Source organism: Prionailurus viverrinus, chromosome C1 (genome assembly GCF_022837055.1).
Source record: "Prionailurus viverrinus isolate Anna chromosome C1, UM_Priviv_1.0, whole genome shotgun sequence".
In the NCBI taxonomy this organism is placed as follows: domain Eukaryota; kingdom Metazoa; phylum Chordata; class Mammalia; order Carnivora; family Felidae; genus Prionailurus; species Prionailurus viverrinus.
Genome location: NC_062568.1, coordinates 132378986 through 132387481, shown reverse-complemented (window position 1 = coordinate 132387481; position 8496 = coordinate 132378986). Strand labels below are relative to the sequence as shown.

The window sequence follows — 8496 nt, the reverse complement described above, 5'->3', positions numbered from 1 at the left end:
CTACCACAGAACAGAAAGTGATTTGTCCTCAGAGACATAAACATATATTTCAGATACAGAAATGCCTTTACCATCCACAGCATTTTTGTCAGTACCATCCTTCCAAATACCTTGTCTACAGCCATGGCATTCAACACAATATAACTTTACAATGGGTGACACATATTACAGCAAAAGATGTGTGGCAATGGACTTACGCCCACATAATTCACTAGCCTTACCATACTGTCCCATCACTGAGAAAGCAGGTGGCTAAACAGGATAGTAAGATGGCTTTTGGTATGGTTATGGAGTTAGCTAGTTAACACCATGAGAGGGTGGGGTCCTGGCATAAAGGACTAAGTATATTCTTAAGCCAGCAGCCAATACTTAGCACTTCTGCCCTATGGCCAGAATTAAAATATACAGGGATCAGATTATATAGGTGAGAATGGACCCTCTCGGTATTATATACCAATAAACTACCAGAGGAAGTTTTTCTTCCCTTCAAATTTGTTTTTTGGGAATGTTTGTGTCCAACAGAGGAACGCTGGTATCTAATACTTGGACCTGTGTATCTACCAAGATACGTAGTCACAGTCCTGTTCAGCTAAAAGCTGATACTGTCTTCTGAAATTTGTGGACCCTTGTGCCATGTAACAAACAGACAAAAAGGGTATCACTGCATAGTCCACGATGACAGATCATGATTACAAGTGGAAACTGGGTTGCTGCCACCCAGTAGGTACAAACTATTACTGGAGGCAGAAAATTCACTAGGGCATCTTAGCATTCGCTGAACTCAGTAATTCTGAACTATGGCAAACTATGACAATCCAATAAAAATAGGATCAAGGACTCAGATCGTACAGGAATGGAGGTTTGGGTTACCCCACCAGGTAAAGAACACTATCCAGCTGCCATGGATAATAATAGGAACATAAAATGCATTGTGAAAGAAGGCAGCTATCACTATCAACTTCAGCTTCATGTTCAGCTACAGAAGTAGAGTCTATAGCAGCTATGGTTTAAGTTAGTTAATTGTTTCCCTTACACTGTTTCCACCTCTGTTCCCATTTTCTTATATAAAGAAAAACAGTGGTAGCTAAACTTTCCAGATATGATTTTGACTGAATTAACATACTCCACAATCAGATATTATCTTGGGGTAGTTTGGGTTTCCCCTGCAATGAGGAAACAAATCTTTCACCTAGACAAATGACAAGAGGATGCTGAGAGGCAAATGTGCTTGGTTATGCTGGGTATCTTGCATATAACCCTCATATCCTTGCTTCACCTTCCTACCTGGGCTATATCCCGGGTATGCATTGCACCAACAAGCTCCTCTGCTTCTGTTTTCATTTGGGTTGTAAATGGACAGGGGTTTATGGGGAAAGCAGAGGCAAAATTTGGAACTTTTCTTTGTTTATCCCTTTTTGTGCCACAGTTTGTCAGGGTCTGTTTCTCTAAGGCCATCAGTCTTGTCCTGTGGCCTTTTCCTGTAGCTACAGCTCTCCCTCCATCTCCAGATTCTATTAAATCTTTTGCTCCCTTTTCCTTCAGGTCTGTAGATCACATTTAAATCTTATGCGTACATGGACAACTGATTTTAAGACATGTGAAGTATTGCTAAATAATGGAACAAAGATGCTTTCTCAATCATGCTTCATTAATTAAACATCCATACGGAGAAAAATAAAACTTGACCCCTAACTCAAACCATATACACCAAAATTGATTCTAGGTGAGCTGTTGACCTAAACATCTACAATATAACATCACCAGGAGCTAGACATAGGGAGATATATTTTTAACCAAGTCACCAAGAAGCACTAACCAAAACATCAAATATCGAACTACATTAATATTAGGATTTTGTTCACCAAAAGAAAACATAAATAGAAAAAACAAAATTTATACCATGGAAGAAAACATTTTCAAAACATATAGCCAATGAAGGACTCTTATCTGAATATGTTAAAACTCCTACAAATCTAAAGAAAAAATAGATAACCCAATGGAAAAATAGGCAGGAGAACTAACAGGCACTTTTCATAAGAGGCAACCTAAATGACAAATAATACAAAAAGAAGCTCAACTTTGCTCTGATAAATGCAAATTAAAACCATAATGTGGTAACACTGTACCCAAACTAGCAAGTCTAAAGCTTTTTTTGTTTAATAACAATACAAAGTTTTGGCAAGGAGACAGTTTGATGGAAAATACTGCTAATGGGAGTCTCAGCTGATACAATAACCACATTGAAAATTCTTTGGCTTTATCAACTAAATCTGAGCAGACACAAACCCTATGTCCTGGCAGATGATTCCTATGTGTAACCCAACATAACTGCATGCTTGTGTGCAACAACACATGTTCAAGAACATTAACGGCAGTGATTTTTTATAATATTCCAAAAACTGAAAATAACCAAATGTACCTAAATAAATTGTGGTATAGTCACTCGATGGAATAGTATACATCAATGAAATGAAGAAACCACAGTTTCAGGGATGAATTTTACGAACATAAAAGTGGGCAAGCCAGACAAGAATATATTCTATATGATTCCATTTGTTTGAAATTCAGAGAACATTTAACCTTAAACCATAATGTTTAAGAAGACAAGTTTGAAGTGTTTACCCTATGAGGCATGATAATGATTACCTTTAAATGAGTGATTAAAAAATGGTACCACTACTAAACTTACAGAAATAAAAAGTACCACAGTATAATTGTATGCAAATAAATTAGATAATTTAAAGGAAATGGGCAAATTCCTAGAAACAATTACTGAAACTCACTCAAAACGAAACAAAATTCAAGATCTCTAATTTGTAATTGTAATTTCAAAACTTCCCACAAAGCCAAGTCCAGAACCAGACTACTTCACTGACGAATTTTGGCAAACATTTAAATATGAATTAACACCAATCCCTCACAAACTTTTCCCAGAAGTCAACATTTTCCAACTCATTCTGTAAGTCCAGATATATAAAACCAACGATGTCACAAGAAAACGAAACCAGCACACATACTTTTTTATCCGTGAACGAGGCACCACAAGGAGGAAACTGGCTGCTCAATCGAAGCCCCGAGGGGGCACGTCTTCTTTCCTCTGCGCAGGCTCGCCAGATCCGACGAGACCCCGCCTTCTCGCCCTGCCCTGCCCCGCCTTCTGACCCCACCTCACCCCGCCTTCTCGCCCCGCCCTTCCTCACCTTCTTGCCCGCCCTGCTCCTCTGCTCTCTGCAGCCTTGCAGGGCCAGGGACCCTGTGTAAGAATGTCTGAGTGATTATGGGGTTTCAGAGAACAACTAATGTCACCGATCAAGCTCACCACGTCCGTAGGAACAAGAGAGGTCAGGTGAGAGAGACCACAGGTGCCTTCCATGCTTGTGCAGTTTGGCTGACGGGCTTATGTGGAGCCGGGAAGACCACGGTGAACATGGCTTCGGAGGAGTATTTGGTTTGCCGTTGCATTCCATGCTGTGGCGACACTTATGGTGATAACGCTCGCTAAGCTCTCACTAGAAGTCTTGGCTTTAGTCCAAAGACAGAGAAGAGAATGTTCGATGCACTACAGAAGTTGGTGAACTGCAGATGCTAGCTTACTGTGCGTCACAAGTTTTCTATAGCCTAGTACTCAAGGATGCAACAATGCAAGGCAAATTCATGAGGGTTTACCCTTTTTTTTTTTTTGAAATGTTTGTTCATGCTCCTGTGTGTGTTTGTTACGCAGAAATGTCAAAGGATTCTACAAAAAAGCACGGGGCTGGGGAAATTAAAGGCTTCACTGGAATTAATTCTGAATATAAAAAAAACAGAGGCCCCTTAATTGATGCTGAAAACAGACTCCTGTGATATAAATGACTGTGTCCAACAAGTTGTGGAACTTCTACAGGAACAGGATATTGTACCTGTGGATGCCACTAAGTAAAAGAACTGTATACGCCAGACAATAAACTTAATTTGGCAAAAACATGTGTGGAAATATTACCAGTATTGAAAATTAATTAAATGGATATGTAGTGGGTGCCGGTTTTAGCAGAAGGTTGGGCAACCCTACTGAATGCCTCCGAGAGAGAGAGAGAGAGAGAGAGAGAGAGAGAGAGAGAGAGTCCTTTCAGTGCCTTCATTTAAATGGATGGGGGGTATCATTAACTTGTCAGTGCCTATAGTTCTGACAACTAAGTCATGAAGATAAAGAGAAGCTGGATGATTGGTCTGCATTTGCTCTGACATAGGAGGGCTGCTGTATGACTATTCTTCACAACCCAGAGTTTCTTAAGCACAGGAAGGAAGACTGTGGTGCCAGACAGTGAGGAACAACATAGGAGAACCACCCCTACATCAAGATGGTTATGGAACAAGGAGATTGGTTGATTGGAGATTGTCAGGTCTTGAACTGACTTTATTGGGACGATGGTCTTGATTAACATAGTTTTACTCCTATTGGGCTATAGTAGATGTTAAATTTTTTGAATGCTGATGCTGTCATTGCATTTCAATTATGCAACCCAGTGTCTGCTAGGTTGAATCTAACTTCATGCAATGGACATGCTTTATTAATGCAGGATACCTACAAGCAACTTCCAGAGAGTGGCTACAGGCACTCTGTCCTTCTACTTCACCCTCTTGGTGCCTGGACAAAGGACAATGATGCTCCTTTGATGTGTATGAAGCAGCATCATTCAGTGCTGGAGGAAGGAGTTCCATATCCTGAAACAACAGTAGTGGCCATCTTCCCACCTCCCACGATGTGTCCTGAGCCACCTGGAATCCAGTGGCATTGCAGAGCATGGATGGTTGCAGGAGACAAGTTTAACATTGTTGGACAAGAACCTGCTGACATATCTCATTCAGAAACAGGGAAGAATCTTTATGAGACAACTCATAGCACCAAAGTGCTGACAATGACTCCTGCCCTAATGACCTTGGAAAGAGTTCCCTTCTGAGTTGCAGCCTACAACAAGAAAAAGAAGTGTTTGGACTACTATGACCCTGAACACCATGAAGACTTTGAATTTATTTCAGGAGCTTGAATGGGCAAACTTGCCAGGGAAGGCCAGAAACCTCCTGAAGGTTTCATGGCTCCCAAGACTTGGACTGTACTGATGCAATACTACAAATCTTTGAAGAAAGCTTGAGCTGTTAACCCAGTCACTCTACCCTTGATACTTCACTGAGTAACAACAGGGGACCACACAGTTACCGTTGGCATTTCTTTGAGGTAACATCTCTCTGGATGCACTTCCTAAAAACAGACCATTTTCCTTAACTAATATTAGTTTTTGTCTGCCTTATGAGTTCTTTCTGGACCAGTGTAACACACTACTGGTTTTAATATATCTTTCCCACTTATTATAGCTAATATTCCTATAATACAATTTTAAAATATTATCTTTTATATTATATTTATGCTTCTATCTCATGATTTTTTTCAAGCAGTAACCAATAATATATACATTGAATCTCTCTCTTCATCCCTTGAAAACAGAAAAAAAATCCACTGAACAGTAAATTTGGCTAGACCTTGTTTGTTAAATTTTATAAAACATCTCTAACAATTATTTTTCTGCATTAAAAATATAAACTGCTTTCTTTCTTCCTTATTTCTCTCTCAGCTGTTATAATCTAAAGTACCCTTATGATCAGTAGTAATCCCTGAATGAACTATAAAATTAAATTATTTAGCTTCTTAAAAAAGAAAAGAAGAAAGGAAAGAAGAGAAGGAGGGAGAAAGAAAACAAAATCAACATCCTCTATTAATATAGATGCAAAATCCTCAACAAAATTCAGTAAAACCTTAGATTGTGAGTAACTTGTTCTGTGAGTGTTCCACAAGATGAGCAAACATTTCTAATAAATTTTAACTTGATAAATGAGAGATGTCTTGCAATATAAGTAGTACATGACACTGAACGTCACGTAATCGCATCTGAGCCAGTGGTTCCCCCCCCACCCTTCTCTCTCTCCCTCTCATTGGGGGTAATACTCATCTCCCATGCTCAGATCCTTGGTCTCAGGCTGCAGTGTTTGGCAGAAATCAGTGATTTTTCAAAATGTTGGAAGGTGCCCACAACTGGCACTAGTGTATTTTTTGTCACTTCAAAGCGCCTATGGACAGTCCCCTGCTTTCCCATATAAGAGTAAGCTTAGGAATGCTTTGCTTCATTCTAGGTTAGGCTGCCTACAGATGTAGACCCTTTCCTGTGCTGCCTATTGACAGTTACATTAAGTACAGTATATGACAAGAGTATATAAATACTGTACTGTAGTCAACATCTGTTAGTGACAGTGAAAATCATCGTACACAATAACCCTCCTGTCTCTTGTCTCCTCACACCAGCCACGAAGGTTTTCAAAGGTAAGTGCAGGTTAATTTGTTTATTTTTCTTTATATTTTGTATTTTCTTTATTATTTTATATTATCCTATAATATAAAATAAACTCAGTATTGTAATCTGAGTTTCTCTTATTTCTTATGGGGAAATTGGCTTTGATATACAAGTGCTTTAGATTACAAACATGTTTACAGAATGAATTATGCTTGCAAACCAAGGTTTTACTGTACTAGCAAACTATATACAGCAATAAATAAAAAGAATTATACACTGTAACCAAGTAGGATATATCCTAAGAATGAAAAGTTTTAAAATCAAAATCAATTAATGTAATTCATCACATTAATATCATAAAAAGAGAGACTTGAGGTACCTTTAAGTAAGGTGAAAAGATTTTCTTTTTCCTAGCTGTTGGGTTCCATCTCCACAAATCTTTCCAATAATTCCCATTCTCTAATTTGTATCTTTCTGTTCCTTGAAAACAAAGAATCTTTGAATAGAATTAAGATATTTGTCTCCATTTAGTCTCCAAATCAAAATACCCATGTAGAATTTGTGATAGAAATGTTTCAGTAACATGTGACCAAAAAAATGTTTCAGTAACATGTGACCAAAAAACAAAGCTCTAAATTCAAAATAACTTGAACAATAAAGGGGATATTGACTTATGTAACAGCAAAGTCAAAATGAGTCTTGATCTTACACCTCAGATGAGATCTTCCAGGACCTTCTTTCTCATACCCTCTCTATTCTGCTTCTCTGTTTGCTATTTCCCCACGCTGCCCTGGTAGCCATCTGGGAGTTCCTAATTCTTCTGGTAATTTCACCAAAATGTTTGCATCAATTCCAGATGTCATATCCTCAAAAGAAAACACTCAGGAAAGTTGGAGTCTCTTACAGTAGCTGCTGTATATGTCCTGGGAATCAGGTCCTTTCACTGATCTGAATTGGAACTCATGTCCTTCTCTGATACAATCACTGTGACAAGGTTGCAGTAGTCTCCCCGATGGGGTTTTAGACAGCAAAGATCCATCTCCAAAGCAGAGCAGGCAATCAGTCTGACCCAAAATTCAAGGCTGAGAAAATGGAGGGAGCAAACTTCCTCCCCAAATATAAAAATACTCTTGGTTATAAAAAACAAACAACCCAAGTGGGAGAGGGGTAAAATAGATGCCAGGAAGACAATAAAAAATAATCTGCAAAATGGTTTCAAGGCACTATTCTATACATGGCATCATTCTATGTAGACCGGAGATCTCGAAAGTTACTTTAGATTATTTTCACCTTTGAATCAGTGAAAAAGTTAACATCACAATAAAGCCTTCCAGGCAAAAAAAAGAAAGAAAGGAAGGAAGGAAGGAAGGAAGGAAGGGAGGAAGGGAGGAAGGGAGGGAGGGAGGGAGGGAGGGAGGGAGGGAGGGAGGGAGGAAGGAAAAGAAAAATAGTATTTTGTGTCTCTGTATTGCACGATGGAGCCAAGGCTTGAATTGCAGTGATAAGTGTTACCATGCAAAGTCAGTGCACTGAATATATCATCTATTCCCATCTTTCATTCAAATTCCTTGCATATGTTAGTAAGGGTCACTCAGAAGCACACATATTATTCAAAAAAGAAAAACTATGGTGTTGCATGCTACAAACAGTTTCTATTCCAGCATGAAAAAATAACACTTAAAGTTGCTTGCCTTTCTTTATGTAGCCAATATCCTGCAGGTATTTTAAGGGAATAGTGTTCCTAAGACAGCCACACAAAAATATTAATGAAAATATGGTGATGTATCTTATTAGTCTATGAAAAGATTTATAGTTTTTGCATTTTAAAATTAGAATATTTAAAGCTGCCTCCAAATAAGTACATTAATGAAATTGCTTTGTTATTCAAAATATAAGAGAAAAGGAGAACCTGGGTGGCTCAGTTAGTTGAGCGTCCCACTCTTGATTTGGGGTTAGGTCATGATCCCAGGGTCTTGGGATCAGGCCCCAAGTCAGGTTCTGCACTGGGCATGGAGCCTAGGTAAGATTCTCTCTCTCCTCTCTCTGCCCCTCCTTCGCTTACACACACACACACACACTTACACTCTTTCTCTAAATAAAATAACAAATATAAGGAAAGGAATACAGTTATGAATTACACCCTTATTTTACTCTTCTCTCTTCAAATGTACAAAGT

At 38.7% G+C, this 8496-nt stretch overlaps 1 pseudogene; it reads left to right on the top strand.

Moving 5' to 3' along the window:
• Positions 1-3277: 3277 nt before the first annotated feature.
• Positions 3278-5129, top strand: LOC125173404 (bifunctional 3'-phosphoadenosine 5'-phosphosulfate synthase 1-like; annotated as a pseudogene).
• The last annotated feature ends 3367 nt before the right edge of the window (positions 5130-8496 follow it).